Source organism: Saccopteryx leptura, chromosome 1 (genome assembly GCF_036850995.1).
Source record: "Saccopteryx leptura isolate mSacLep1 chromosome 1, mSacLep1_pri_phased_curated, whole genome shotgun sequence".
In the NCBI taxonomy this organism is placed as follows: Eukaryota; Metazoa; Chordata; class Mammalia; order Chiroptera; family Emballonuridae; genus Saccopteryx; species Saccopteryx leptura.
In genome coordinates this window covers 200688901-200704307 of record NC_089503.1, presented here as the reverse complement: position 1 = coordinate 200704307, position 15407 = coordinate 200688901, and the positions used below count along the sequence as shown (strand labels likewise).

The 15407-nt window shown below is 38.5% G+C and overlaps 1 non-coding gene across 1 annotated transcript; it reads right to left on the bottom strand.

The window, feature by feature from the left end:
- Window positions 1-582: 582 nt before the first annotated feature.
- LOC136390305 (U6 spliceosomal RNA) lies at window positions 583-687 on the bottom strand. Its single transcript, XR_010748721.1, has one exon. It is a non-coding gene; the product is annotated as a U6 spliceosomal RNA (small nuclear RNA).
- Window positions 688-15407: the final 14720 nt, after the last annotated feature.

Here is a 15407-nt window from a genome sequence, read left to right as displayed (position 1 = left end):
GTATTGAACACTTAAGACACAGTACACAGAGGTTCATGTCTTTATACTATTTCATTCCTATGTCTACTCAGGAAAGCATAAGGGACAGATGATGGAACACCTGGGAAGCCCTGCACAACCGACAGCCAGCCTGAGACAACAAATCAAATAAGATAGCTACAAGGCTCGAGAGTGCGGAGATGAATATAAGTAACTTTCAGGAAACAGAGGATAGGCCTTTACATTTAATAAAATCCCACTTATGACACTTTTATTCACTCACTTGAGACTCCCTGTGGGAATGTTCCACGTGCAAATCCTTTACACTTTCTCTCACTGGATAGCTGGTGAAGGGAGAAAAACAGTACCAGCCCACAGAGGCCACTGTACCGCCTGGAAGCTGCTTTTCCACTGGCATTAATTGATGGTGACAATTCAAATTGACCTCCATCTCTCTCTTCACATTCTTAATGCTAAAGCTCTCCCTGTGTGCTCCTTCAGCCCAGCTACATGAGATTTATAGGTATGCACACAGAGAGGGCAGGATAAACAGAAGGCTGGCAGCTTCATGTGAATGCAAAGGCTACAGATGAATACACCATGGATAATATTAGCAAGCACAGAAAAATATTTGTGTTCCTGCACAGGGCCATGCTAATCTTCTCTGTATCGTTCCAATTTTAGTATATGTGCTGCTGAAGCGAGCACTTGTGTTCTTTTGCTAAAGCAGAAGTCTAGACTGAGCAAGACAGACATACAGATAAAGAAGACTAACCATAACAAATGTGTGCCAGGAAATGCATTAGCTGGCTGTCCAATAGTCTTCCTAGGTCAAATATAAAAGTAAGCCTAATACATGATCAATAGTAGCTTCATTCCTGACTTCCTCCAGGGAGTTTTTCATTGAAAACTTGAGTCCACTCCCTGCTTCAAATATCTGCTTTTGAAACTAAGTTACCACTTAAATGAAAACATCAAAGAAGAATTAGTATGGGAAAAGACCTATTATGTCATCCAGCTCACTTCCTTGCCAGTAATGAATTCTGCCTTCAATTCTATTCTCTAAAAGTTGTTCTAGCCCCAGTTTTTAAAGCCTCAGAAGTAGGCATCCAATCTCTCCCTGAGAGGATATATATTTCACAATTAGAAAACTTTTCCTGAGAGTCTGTCCAATTTTTCTCTGCTTAATTTCTTTCCTTGGCATTTAGTAATGGCTCAGGATTCTGAAAATTATTCAAAGGCAGCTGATTCGGAAAAGTGTGGCTGCAAATGTTCACAATGCCTGTCAAATAGTGAAAGCTTTGGAGACTGTGGGAGTATGACTATCATGACTTCGATCTTCCCTTGAATTCTATTTATGTGCTTGCTTTATGACATATTATTTCTATTACCATGAACTTGAGTCAGCAAAAATTATCTGACACCTTCAATGACATATTATTTTAACTTAAAAGAAAAGAGAAAAAAATAAAGTACCAGTCAAAGAATACCACCGTAGAAAATATCAGTTATTTTGTAGCAAACTTCACCAATGTCATGATCCTTTTTCCAATGTGGTAGGCCAAGGCCGGTGAGAGCATCTAAGACATGAGTTGCTCAAAGGAACAATTTCCTTCTCAAAACAGTCTTAAATACTCATTTCAAGGAAATCAAAATTTGGTCATATAATGAGAAATAAATGCATATATACTGAAGAAGCAATTAACTCACACTCCATATTCTTAAGATTTTATCTACCCACGCCATTCATTCACTTCTCCTACTTTGTAACAAGCTAGACAATAACAAAAATAAAAACTCAAAACAAAAAGACCTTAATGTGAACAACCTGACCAGGCAGTGGTGCAGTGAATAGAGCATCAGACTGGGATGCCGAGGACCCAGGTTTGAGACCCTGATGTCGCCAGCTTGAGCGCGGCCTCATCTGGTTTGAGCAAAGCTCTCCAGCTTGGACCCAAGGTCGCTGGCTTGAGCAAGCAAGGGCTTATTTGGTCTGCTGTAGTCCCACGGTCAAGGCACATATGAGAAAGCAATCAATTAACAACTAAGGTGTTGCAATGATAAACTAATGATTGATGCTTCTCATCTCTCTCCGTTCCTGTCTGTCCCTATCTATCCCTCTCTCTGACTCTCACTCTGTCTCTGAAAAAAAAAAAAAGCCTTAATGTGGACAATAGGCATTTCTGATAATTTCTAAAAACTAGTAAAAAAGTCCAGAATTGCAAAGCAAATTTTATCTTTTGCACTGCTTTATGTTTATTTTTGACAATACATATCAAATAATACAAAAGATACCCAAAATATTATATTAAGCTATAGGGTATCTTTATCTGCAGAGCATATTCTTATCTTTCAAATTAGGATTTCCTCTAAAATATGACTTGATTCTACCAAAACTCAATTTATTAATTTCAATGGTCTCTTGAAAGGAATTGAGGTAAATAAAATATTTTAAAGTAATTTTGAGCTTCTCACTCTAAACATCTAAAACATATGAAACTCTTCACTGATTGCAATATTAGGACCTAGAGTTTTGTCTTCCCAATATATGATGAAGTATATTCATTCACACTAATGGCTTCAGATATCAAGAATTCTTCTGTATTCTTTGCTGGCCTCTGTATCACCTTTCAGCTGCTTATCACTGAGTTTTTTCCAATCTCACAGAGTCCCTACAAACAAGGGGATTCATGTTGGTGCAACACCGTGTACTCAGGTCACTGTGTAACCTTGAAGGTGCTCTTTCCTGTGCCACAAATGGGAAACACTACAGAAAGGTGCCCCCTCTAAGCAGGTCAATTAGAAAAAGTTCCCTTTCCTTTTTTCTGGCCTAAGGCAAGTTCCCGGGTCAGACACAGAGCAGGACAAGGACAGTGTTCCCTGGGGTTACCTGGCCAGAGGCTCCTGTGCAAAACACAGAGAAACACCACATGCAGCAGCTCTGGGTTCCATGTGTCACTCCTGGGTTACCAGTCAACATGCTGATAGAAAATACGAAAATGCCCACCAAAGACCTTCAGTTCCCGGATAACATACACATTGCTTTGTAAAACATAATCTAGTTTCACTGTGACTTTAAATATATATATATATATATATATATATATATATATATATATATATATATATGATATTTAAACTAAAATAATCAGAAACAACCTCTTCTCAGCGGGGCTTGTATAAGCATGAAATACTGGGAAAAAAAAATTTAAAACGTGGGAGTTAAAATTTAACATTTACTATGGTGTCATGTTGGTCAAATTACTTAAACTCTTAATCTTTCCTGATCCACGTAATGAAGACAGTAATGGCTAATGGAAGGGCTCACTAAAATAACATACGAGACGCTTACTAACTAGTCTATAGGCACAGTTATATGCAGTATCTGGCTTTCATTACACAGGGAAAGAAGACAGGAATACATAACAGTCTGGCACAGCACATCGGCTGTTCCTTTCATTAAAGTCTGATTTTGTGTATGAGTCATTTGTGGTTGCTATGGAAATCACTGAATAGTAAAGGTGATTACTTTAACAAATTCTTTTGTACCAAATTCAGTGCAAAATACTTCTGTTTCTGAGTAGCCTGAGGTATGTGGTTTCTTCTGGAACATTCTCTAAGAAGTTTGTCTCAAGTATTTGAATTCCTTCTCCCTTTTCCCCATCCCCAAATGGGATATGATATTTATGAGTAAAACAAAAAATGAATTAGACACCCGCAAAGATTTACTGAAAAGACTAAACAAACTGTTTGTTTATATGCACGTCTAACTCTTGACAAACTGCCTAATACTTTGATACTGCTTCTTGCATATTCTGCAGCAAAATTTAATACTGTAGGACTTCCCAGCAAATTCTATACAGCGAGCCTTAAGAAAATGAGGTTGAGAAGGGTAAACATCGTAGATCATTATTTTCTGAAGGAAACTGGTTTATCTGAATATACAGTATTAGATAGGCATTAGGTCTTTTTAAAATTTTTTGGTTTTGTTACTTTTCTAATAAGACACTTTGTTAAAATGGAGATTATAATATTATAAAAACTTACATAAATTGAAAAGCATTTAATGGGCTTCATGAAAAAAAGGCTTATATTAATCTAATACATTATATTTAACAAATAGGTCTGTTTAAATGCTTCACATTTTCTTTCTGCTCAATAGAAAGTTTAATTAATAACAAAATATCTAATAGAAGAGAATCCTAGCATGCAGCAGGCCTTGGGCACTGATTAGCAATGGAAGCTTCCTGAGTTACCCGGACTTCCTGCTCCCTAACAATTAGTTCAGCTGTATAGCAGTCATATAATGGGAGCATTAGCAATGTCTAAAGTTAACATTCATGAGCCCTCACTTTTCTTGAATAACTTTCTAATATTTTACTTTGCAATTAAAGGATTGTACAAAGAAGGAAAGGTTGGATGTTTCTGTTATTCTATAAGATAGTTTTAATTGTGCTACTATAATTAGAATATGGAGTTTTATTAATTAGAGTAGATGTTTATAGAATCATCGAGTCATTATCTTCAGAATTCTAAGAGAAGTTACATAATTCCCAGATAAAAAAAATCATGAAGCTTAGCCTGAGACTGTTTACTCCTTCAACAAACATTCTGAAGTACCCACACTGCCCTGTGACACGAGTGTTGGAAACACATTTTACAAAAAGCAATCACGCTGAGTTCTTACCCTCAAAAAGCTTTTGCTCAGTCAGCGGAGCCATTCATTAACTATAGAATCACACAAAAATGTGCAATTACAATTCTTTAAAACACTCTAGAGGGAGTGCTATGAAGTCCTATTTGAGTTTCTATTAAGGGAATTTTAACAGTGTGGCCAGAAAAGGAGCCATTAAAAGAGTAACACCGGACTAATATCTGAAGTAACTAAAAGAAGAGGGAAGAAAAATTGCAACTCTCCTGTCCAAAGGCACTGGGGCAAGGAAAAGTATAAGAAGCTAAAATAAATCCAGTGTGACTGAATGCCATATAGTAGAGCTTTAGAAAATAGGCTAAGGTTTTCCATAATTATCCTGAAAGAGATACAAAGCTACTGGAATTTTTTTTTTTTTTATATAGGGACAGAGAGAGAGTCAGAGAGAGGGATAGACAGGGATAGACAGTCAGGAACGGAGAGAGATGAGAAGTATCAATCATCAGTTTTTCGTTGCGACACCTTTGTTGTTCACTGATTACTTCCTCATATGTGCCTTGACCGTGGGCCTTCAGCAGACCGAGTAACCCCTTGCTCGAGCCAGCGACCTTGGGCTCAAGCTGGTGAGCTTTTTGCTCAAGCTAGATGAGCCCGTGCTCAAGTTGGCAACCTTGGTGTCTCGAACCTGGGTCCTCCGCATTCCAGTCCGACACTCTATCTGCGCCATCACATCCCACTGCGCCACCGCCTGGTCAGCTACTGGAATTTTTAAAGCAATAGAAACATTATCGGAGTGACGTCACGGAAATGGCGCCGTGAGCAGCGCGTCCGACAGATCTCCCCAAAATCACAACAAATTTATCAACTAGAAACAGGAAAATTTATCCTCGGAGCATTCCGGAGTTCCACAAAAACTGAAAGCGAAAGGACTGTTATCATTTGAATCTGAGAGACGAGGGTGTGGAGGAAGCTACCGCAGGGACGTTCATTCAAGCCACGAGGAAGTGCGCCTGTGGTGAGTCAGCCCACACTCGGGAGCCGCGAGCAGCAGCCGCGAGCAGCCGCCGCGAGCAGCAGCCGCGAGCAGCCGCAGGCGCGCGCCCGGTTCGGTTGCAGAGCGAGCACCGCCCACACTCCGGAGCGGCGAGCAGCCGCTGGCGCGCCCGGTCCGGTTGCAGAGCGAGCACCGCTAACGCTCCCAGCGGCCCGCGCACTGCGAGTGAGAGTCGCCAGCCACCGGTGCCCGGAGCACCACATTCGCACGTGTACCCTGGGCATTCCACGCGCCCAGAGCGCCCTGCTGGCCCGCACACCCAGGGTGCCCATCATCCTGCGCCCGGTGTGCCCCAGCCGCCAGCAGCGGGGGGAGTGGGAGAGGCCCCAGGGCGGTATTCCCTACTTGGGAGATTCTCTCCGTGGGCTGGGCACCTCACCCAGCCATTCAAGCTAACAATCAAGCGTTGGGGGAGGGGCGCGCAGGCAGCCTGAAATACCTTCGGGAGCACAGCTGCGACCCAATCACTGAAATTAGCTTAACCCGTGAAATCTGCGCACCCTCGGTTCTAATTGATAAGATCTCTCTCAGTTCAGCGACCCAAGACAAGAGGCGTGATATTTTTTAGTGCCTCTTGCTAAAGGGGCGGGGGCAACTTCTGATTGATAGAGCCTCCATATTCAGGGATAAACGCTAACAAGAAGGACTTGGCAGATAATAAGATCTATATACTACACTAGTCGCAAGCAGAGACTAGTGCCTCTTCTTACCAGCCAAAACAGGCTACAAAGTGTGGAAAGCCTGGGTTGAGAGGTCCAACTGAATGCTAGGCGCTGAACAGTCACCTTGACAACAATTGACTCCCACCCCCGCCTGATTACACTGGAGGCCCTGACTGCCAGAGCCTTTCCCAAAGCCTTGCACTGAGTGGGGATAGAGTGGGGATTTCCCAGCTCTTTGAGCCTCTTACTCCCCAGGCAGAAGCAGTTGCAGCCTTATAGCTGGATCACCAGGCTGCTAATTCAGGAAGGGGGGACTAGGAGAGAGAATCCACGAAAGCAAACTCTCTCATTGTTGGACCCTGCAAACGCCAACAAGCCTTGACTACCAGCAAGACTAAAGCCAATTATATGACATTGCCATAGAATCCCATCAACTGCAAATCCCTACCTAAGTGTGACACAGGGGCAGAGCCTGGGGTAGAGTCACCGACCAGGAAGAGGGAGAGAAAAGAAAAAGGAAGAAGTTAACATCTCAAAATCAAGAAAAATCCACAGACTTTACAACTTGTTCCACTAATTTTTTTTGTTGTTGTTATTGTTTGTTTCTTCTATCTTATTGCCTTTATTTCCTCCACCTCGGTCCTTCTATTCTCTGCCCATCTTATGCTTCCCTTTTCTTGAACTACACTACCCATAAGTGTTACATTTTATTTCTCTACTTCATCCTCACCCTCCTTTAAGGTTATACTCCAAAACACTTAACTCTCACTCTCTCCTCTTTTGTTTTATTTTGTTTTGCTTTATCTTGTTTTTTTCTCTTCCTTTTTTATTTCTTCCTTCGTTTTTCTCTTTTTCTTATTTTTTCCTTTCTATTCGTTTTTTCTTTTCTCGTTTTACTTTCATCCCATTTAATCCTCAATCACGAACAAATTAGTTAATTTGGGACTCAAGGCTTTTTTTGGCTTTATTTTTCTTTTTCGCTTTTGTTTTTGTTTTTTTTCTTGTTTGTTTATATTTGTGGCATTTTGGGCCCTCCCAACCCAAGGTCTCCATTGTATTTAGTCTTCGCTCCACTTAATACAACAGATTTTTACTTATCATTTTTATTTTTTTCTTCTTTATTATTCTTTTTTTTGTCCTTTTTTCTGGTTCCCTCTTATCCCTCTCATTATATCTCTTAGTTGACCATCACTCACAAGCAAATCATCTTATGCTTGTCTAAGATTTTCTTCCTTTTTTTTTTTTTTTTTTTTTTTTTTTTTTGCATTTAGTAGGTCCCTACTCCCCTTTTTTTGCCCCTTGAACTCTTCATCCCAAATCAGGCCCTCCATTATAGGCACGATATTTCCCTGAGGAGGGGAGAGGAGGGAAAGAGAAGAAAGAAAAAAAGGGGGAAATAATAAATTATTACTGTTTTTTTTTTTGTGGGGTGTTTTACCTTTTTTTTTTTTTTTTTTTTTTTTACTTTTTACTCTTTATTAATTCTAATTAGTGCTATCAACAAGACCACCCTCAGATGCCAATAAGAAAGAGGAAATCGAATATTATGGATACAAAAGAAAGAGAGGTAACACAAATAGATGTGGAAAAATCTATGGAGAAAAGACTTAACATATTGGAAGCCTTGGAGCTAAATGACAGAGAATTTAAAATAGAAATCTTAAAAATACTCAGAGATATACAAGAAAACACAGAAAGGCAATATAGGGAGATCAGAAAACAACTCAATGAACACAAAGAATATATTACCAAGGAAATTGAAACTATAAAAACAAATCAAACAGAAATGAAAAACTCAATTCACGAGCTGAAAAACGAGGTAACAAGCTTAGCTAGCAGAACAACCCAGATTGAAGATAGGATTAGTGAAATAGAAGACAAACAACTTGAGGCACAACAGAGAGAAGAAGAAAGAGACTCAAAAATAATAAAAAACGAGAAAGCCCTACAGGAATTGTCTGACTCCATCAGAAAGAATAACATAAGAATAATAGGTATATCAGAGGGAGAAGAGAAAGAAAATGGAATGGAGAATATACTCAAACAAATAATAGACGAGAACTTCCCAAGCCTGTGGAAAGAACTAAAGCCTCAAATTCAAGAAGCAAACAGAACACCGAGTTTTCTTAACCCCAACAAACCCACTCCAAGGCACATCATAATAAAGATGACACAAACCAATGACAAAGAAAAAATTCTCAAGGCAGCCAGGGAAAAGAAGAGTACAACATATAAAGGAAGGCCTATTAGATTATCATCAGATTTCTCAGCAGAAACTCTACAAGCTAGAAGAGAGTGGACCCCAATATTTAAAGCCCTGAAAGAGAGGAACTTTCAGCCACAAATACTATACCCATCAAAGCTATCCTTCAAGTATAAAGGAGATATAAAAACATTCCCAAATTCAGAAAAGATGAGAGAATTTATCAACAGAAAGCCTCCACTCCAGGAAATACTAAAGGGGGTTTTCCAACCAGATTCAAAGAACAAAAGAAAACAACACCACAAGTAACAGCTCCACCAAGAACACAATAAAACCAAACTTAAACTGTGACAACAAAGGAAAAAAAGGGGGGAGAAGATGGAGATTAACAGTAGCAAAGGACGATGAAGTGCAGAAATACTTATAAGATAGGGTACTACAATGAATATGGTAGGTACCCTTTTCATTACTTAATGGTAACCACCCTAGAAAAAACCACCACAAAAACACTTGACTTAAAAAAGGTAGCAACAGAGGAAAGAAGTATGGAACACAAACAAACAAAAACAAATGATAGAAAAACAAAAGAGAAGAATCAAACTAGATACAAAACTAAAAGAAAGCAATTTATAAAATGGCAGTAGGGAACACACAAGTGTCAATAATTACACTAAATGTAAATGGATTAAACTTACCAATACAAAGACACAGAGTAGCAGAATGGATTAAAAAAGAAAATCCAACTATATGCTGCCTACAAGAAACACATCTAAGCAATAAGGATAAAAACAAATTCAAAGTGAAAGGCTGGAAAACAATACTCCAAGCAAACAACACCCAAAAAAAAGCAGGTGTAGCAATACCCATATCTGATAATGCTGACTACAAGACAGAAAAAGTACTCAGAGACAAAAATGGTCACTTCATAATGATTAAGGGGACACTGAATCAAGAAGACATAACAATCCTTAATATATATGCACCAAACCAAGGAGCACCAAAATATATAAGACAGCTACTTATTGACCTTAAAACAAAAACTAACAAAAATACAATCATACTTGGAGACCTCAATACTCCGCTGACGGCTCTAGATCGGTCATCCAAACAGAGAATCAATAAAGATATAGTGGCCTTAAACGAAATACTAGAACACCTGGATATGATAGACATCTACAGGACACTTCATCCCAAAGCGACAGAGTATACATTTTTCTCTAGTGTACATGGAACATTCTCAAGAATTGACCATATGTTGGGCCACAAAGACAATATCAGCAAATTTAGAAAAATTGAAATTGTACCAAGCATATTTTCTGATCATAAAGCCTTGAAACTAGAATTCAACTGCAAAAAAGAGGGGGAAAAACCCACAAAAATGTGGAAACTAAACAACATACTTCTAAAAAATGAATGGGTCAAAGAAGAAATAAGCGCAGAGCTCAAAAGATATATACAGACAAATGAAAATGAAAATACGACATATCAGAATCTCTGGGATTCAGCAAAAGCAGTAATAAGAGGAAAGTTCATATCACTTCAGGCCTATATGAACAAACAAGAGAGAGCCGAAGTAAACCACTTAACTTCACACCTTAAGGAACTAGAAAAAGAAGAACAAAGACAACCCAAAACCAGCCGAAGAAAGGAGATAATAAAAATCAGAGCAGAAATAAATGAAATAGAGAACAGAAAAACTATAGAAAAAATCAATAAAACAAGGAGCTGGTTCTTTGAAAAGATCAACAAAATTGACAAACCCTTGGCAAGACTCACCAAGGAAAAAAGGCACAGGACTCAAATAAATAAAATCCAAAATGAAAGAGGAGAGATCACCACAGACATCATAGATATACAAAGAATTATTGTAGAATACTATGAAAAATTATATGCCACCAAATACAACAATCTAGAAGAAATGGATAAATTCCTAGAACAATACAACCTTCCTAGACTGAGTCATGAAGAAGCAGAAAGCCTAAACAGACCAATCAGCAGGGAGGAAATAGAAAAAACTATTAAAAACCTCCCCAAAAATAAAAGTCCAGGCCCAGACGGTGTTACTAGTGAATTCTATCAAACATTCAAAGAAGACTTGGTTCCTATTCTACTCAAAGTCTTCCAAAAAATTGAAGAAGAAGCAATACTTCCAAACACATTTTATGAGGCCAACATAACCCTCATACCAAAACCTGGCAAGGATGGCACAAAGAAAGAAAACTACAGACCAATATCTCTAATGAATACAGATGCTAAAATTCTAAACAAAATACTGGCAAACCGAATACAACAACATATTAAAAAAATAATACATCATGATCAAGTGGGATTCATCCCAGAATCTCAAGGATGGTTCAACATATGCAAAACGGTTAACGTAATACACCATATCAACAAAACAAAGAACAAAAACCACATGATCTTATCAATAGATGCAGAAAAGGGTTTTGATAAAATACAACACAATTTTATGTTTAAGACTCTCAACAAAATGGGTATAGAAGGAAAATATCTCAACATGATAAAGGCCATATATGATAAACCATCAGCCAACATCATTTTAAACGGCATAAAACTGAGGACTTTCTACCTTAAATCAGGAACAAGACAGGGTTGTCCACTCTCTCCACTCTTATTTAACGTGGTGCTAGAAGTTCTGGCCAGAGCAATCAGACAAGACAAAGAAATAAAAGGCATCCATATCGGAAAAGAAGAAGTAAAGGTATCACTTTTTGCTGATGATATGATCCTATACATCGAAAACCCGAAGGACTCCACAAAAAGATTATTAGAAACAATAAACCAATACAGTAAGGTCGCAGGATACAAAATTAACATACAGAAGTCCATAGCCTTTCTCTATGCCAACAATGAAATATTAGAAAACGAACTCAAAAAAATAATCCCCTTCACGATTGCGACAAAAAAAATAAAATACCTAGGAATAAACATAACAAAAAATGTAAAGGACCTATTTAATGAAAATTACAAAGCATTGTTAAGGGAAATCAAAAAAGATACAATGAGATGGAAAAATATTCCTTGTTCTTGGATAGGAAGAATAAATATAATCAAAATGGCCATATTACCCAAAGCAATATACAAATTTAATGCAATTCCCATCAAAATCCCTATGAGATTTTTTAAAGAAATGGAACAAAAAATCATCAGATTTATATGGAAGTATAAAAAACCCCGAATAGCCAAAACAATCCTAAGGAAAAAGAATGAAGCTGGGGGCATTACAATACCTGACTTTAAACTATATTATAGGGCCATGATAATCAAAACAGCATGGTATTGGCAGAAAAATAGACACTCAGACCAATGGAACAGAATAGAAAGCCCAGAAATAAAACCACATATATATGGTCAAATAATCTTTGATAAAGGGGCCAACAACACACAATGGAGAAAAGAAAGCCTCTTCAACAAATGGTGTTGGGAAAACTGGAAAGCCACATGCAAAAGAATGAAACTCGACTACAGCCTGTCCCCGTGTACTAAAATTAATTCAAAATGGATCAAAGACCTAAATATAAGACCTGAAACAATAAAGTACATAGAAGAAGACATAGGTACTAAACTCATGGACCTGGGTTTTAAAGAACATTTTATGAACTTGACTCCAAAGGCAAGAGAAGTGAAGGCAAAGATAAATGAATGGGACTACATCAGAATAAAAAGTTTCTGCTCAGCAAGAGAAACTGATATAAAAATAAACAGACAGCCAACTAAATGGGAAATGATATTTTCAAACAACAGCTCAGATAAGGGCCTAATATCCAAAATTTACAAAGAACTCACAAAACTCAACAACAAACAAACAAACAATCCAATAAAAAAATGGGAAGAGGACATGAATAGACACTTCTCCCAGGAAGAGATACAAATGGCCAACAGATATATGAAAAGATGCTCAGCTTCATTAGTTATTAGGGAAATGCAAATCAAAACTACAATGAGATACCACCTCACCCCTGTTAGATTAGCTATTATCAACAAGACGGGTAATAACAAATGTTGGAGAGGCTGTGGAGAAAAAGGAACCCTCATTCACTGTTGGTGGGACTGTAAAGTAGTACAACCATTATGGAGGAAAGTATGGTGGTTCCTCAAAAAACTGCAAATAGAACTACCTTATGACCCAGCAATCCCTCTACTGGGTATATACCCCAAAACCTCAGAAACATTGATACGTGAAGACACATGTAGCCCCATGTTCATTGCAGCACTGTTCACAGTGGCCAAGACATGGAAACAACCAAAAAGCCCTTCAATAGAAGACTGGATAAAGAAGATGTGGCACATATACACTATGGAATACTACTCAGCCATAAGAAATGATGACATCAGATCATTTACAGCAAAATGGTGGGAACTTGATAACATTATAAGGAGTGAAATAAGCAAATCAGAAAAAAAACAAGAACTACATGATTCCATACATTGGTGGAACATAAAAATGAGACTAAGAGACATGGACAAGAGTGTGGTGGTTACCAGGGGTGGGGGGAGGGAGGACAGGGGGAGAGTTAGGGGGAGGGGGAGGGGCACAGAGAACTAGATAGAGGATGGCGAAGGACAATCTGACTTTGGGCGAGGGGTATGCAACATAATCTAATGACAAAATAACCTAGACATGTTTTCTTTGAATATATGTACCCTGATTTATTAATGTCATCCCATTACCATTAATAAAAATTCATTTAAAAAAAAAAAAGAAACATTAGCATATTTATGGGTTTATTTATTTTAGAGAGGGGGGAAGGAGAGAGAGAGAGAAACATCGGTATGTTGTTCCATCCACTTATGCATTTATTGTTTTTTTTCCTGTATGTACTCTGACTGGGGATTGAACCTACAACCTTGGCAGATCAGGATGATGGTCTAATTAACTGAGCTGCGAGGGTTAGATTTACATTTAGAAAGTCATTCAGACTGCAAAGTGGAGAGTTGACTGGAGATGGAACAAGTGAAGGCTAATGGAGTAGTTCAGACGAGAGACCACCAGGCTTTACTCTACACATCCATCACAACTTCTCATTTTAATGTCACTGGTGACCACTCCACTGAGCAATCATACGGTCAAACATCACTCATTTCATCCACCTGTTCAGCAGTATTTGATATAATCAATCACTCCTTTCTTCTTAAAATATTGTTTCACCTGTCCTGCTCAAATCTTTTCTGTCCTTCTTCTCAGTCTCCTTGGCTGGTTCTTCCTGTCCCCCTGGTAAGCTGCAGCCTTCCTGGGTTGTCTCTCTCTGTTTCCTCATACATGATCACATCTAATCCCATGACTTTACATATGTCTACATGTTGATAACTTTTAAATCTAGACCTTCATTTCTAACCTTATCCAATGAACTTTCATTACATGTCAATCATAACAAAATAGTATATATTGACTCTGACCTTCATGGCTGACACTCTATTGCGGGCCACCATCTTTCAATTGCAGTGCTTTGTACCTTGTCTTCTTGCTTTTGCCTTCTAAATATAAATCAACTCATGTTACCCTTTTTGCTCAAAGCCTTTTAAAGTCTTTCAGTCTAATGAGTAAAATAAAAAATTCTTCTCATATCGTACAAAGTCCTACATAATTTGCAATTTGCTGTCCCTCTACACGTTTAATTTTCTTCCTCACTAGCTTCATCCCAGCCACACTGGCTTCCTTGCTGGTCCTGAGAAAGTGAAGCAAGCCAGGAATCTGTCGCTTTCTGTTTTCTCCACCAAGAAAGCATCACCCCCCAATATCACAAGGCCATTTCCTTCTGATACCTCACATCCTTCCTCAAACACGTTTATATGTAAACTGTTCTCACCATGCTCTATAAAATAATACCTCATTCAATTCTCTCTCTTTACTCTTACTAGCTCTATTTTCCTTCAGGCAGTTTATCCCATATGGAATTTATACCTCACATTTTATTTATTTAGTTAGTTAATTGGTTATTTTACAGTCTTCCACCCAGAGATTTTGAGCTCTACAAAACCAAAAAGTTTTTTTCGCTTGTTGGTCTATGAAAAAACATACATAGTAGGCATCCAATAAAATATCTGTTGAGTAAATGAATAAACTCCTAACATCAGATTAAAAATAAATTGGCTGTTGAGATTTAGAATAAAAGTGACTTACATAGTTCCACTAAACACTCAAAAAAATGAGTTACCAATAATTATTCACATATTATATTAACTCTAAAAAATCCCAATGAAGTGAAAATATTATTTTATTTTACAGATAAGAAAATTGAGACTCAAGAAAAAGATTGTATAAATTTACCCGATTCCACAGTCAGTACATATTTCAGTAAGGGATGCAGTGTAGACCTCATAACTCCTTTCCACTGTCTCCTATAAACAACCTGAGTATTGCAAACAGAGTTTAACTGACTTTGTATATTCAAGTAATCACATTAAAATTTTTTCTTTAAAAAAAGGCCCTGGCCTGTTGGCTCAGTGGTAAAGTGTTGGCCCGGCTTGTGGAAGTCCCAGGTTCAATTCCCAGTCAGGGCACACAGGTGAAACGCCCATCTGCTTCTCCATCCCTCCTCCTCTCCATTCTCTCTATCTCTCTCTTCCCCTCCCACAGCCAAGGCTCCACTGGAGCAAAGTGGGCCCGGGAGCTGAGGATGGCTCCATGGCCTCCACCTCAGGCACTAGAATGGCTCCGGTTGCAATGGAGCAACACCCCAGATGGGCAGAGCATCACCCCCTAGCGGGCATGCCGGGTGATTCCTGGTGCATGCGGGAGTCTGTCTGTCTCCCCCTCCCCCCACTTCTCACTTTGAAAAAATACAAAAGAAAAAAAACCTTGGCACAAAAGTAAGATAATAGCTCGTAGACTACAAC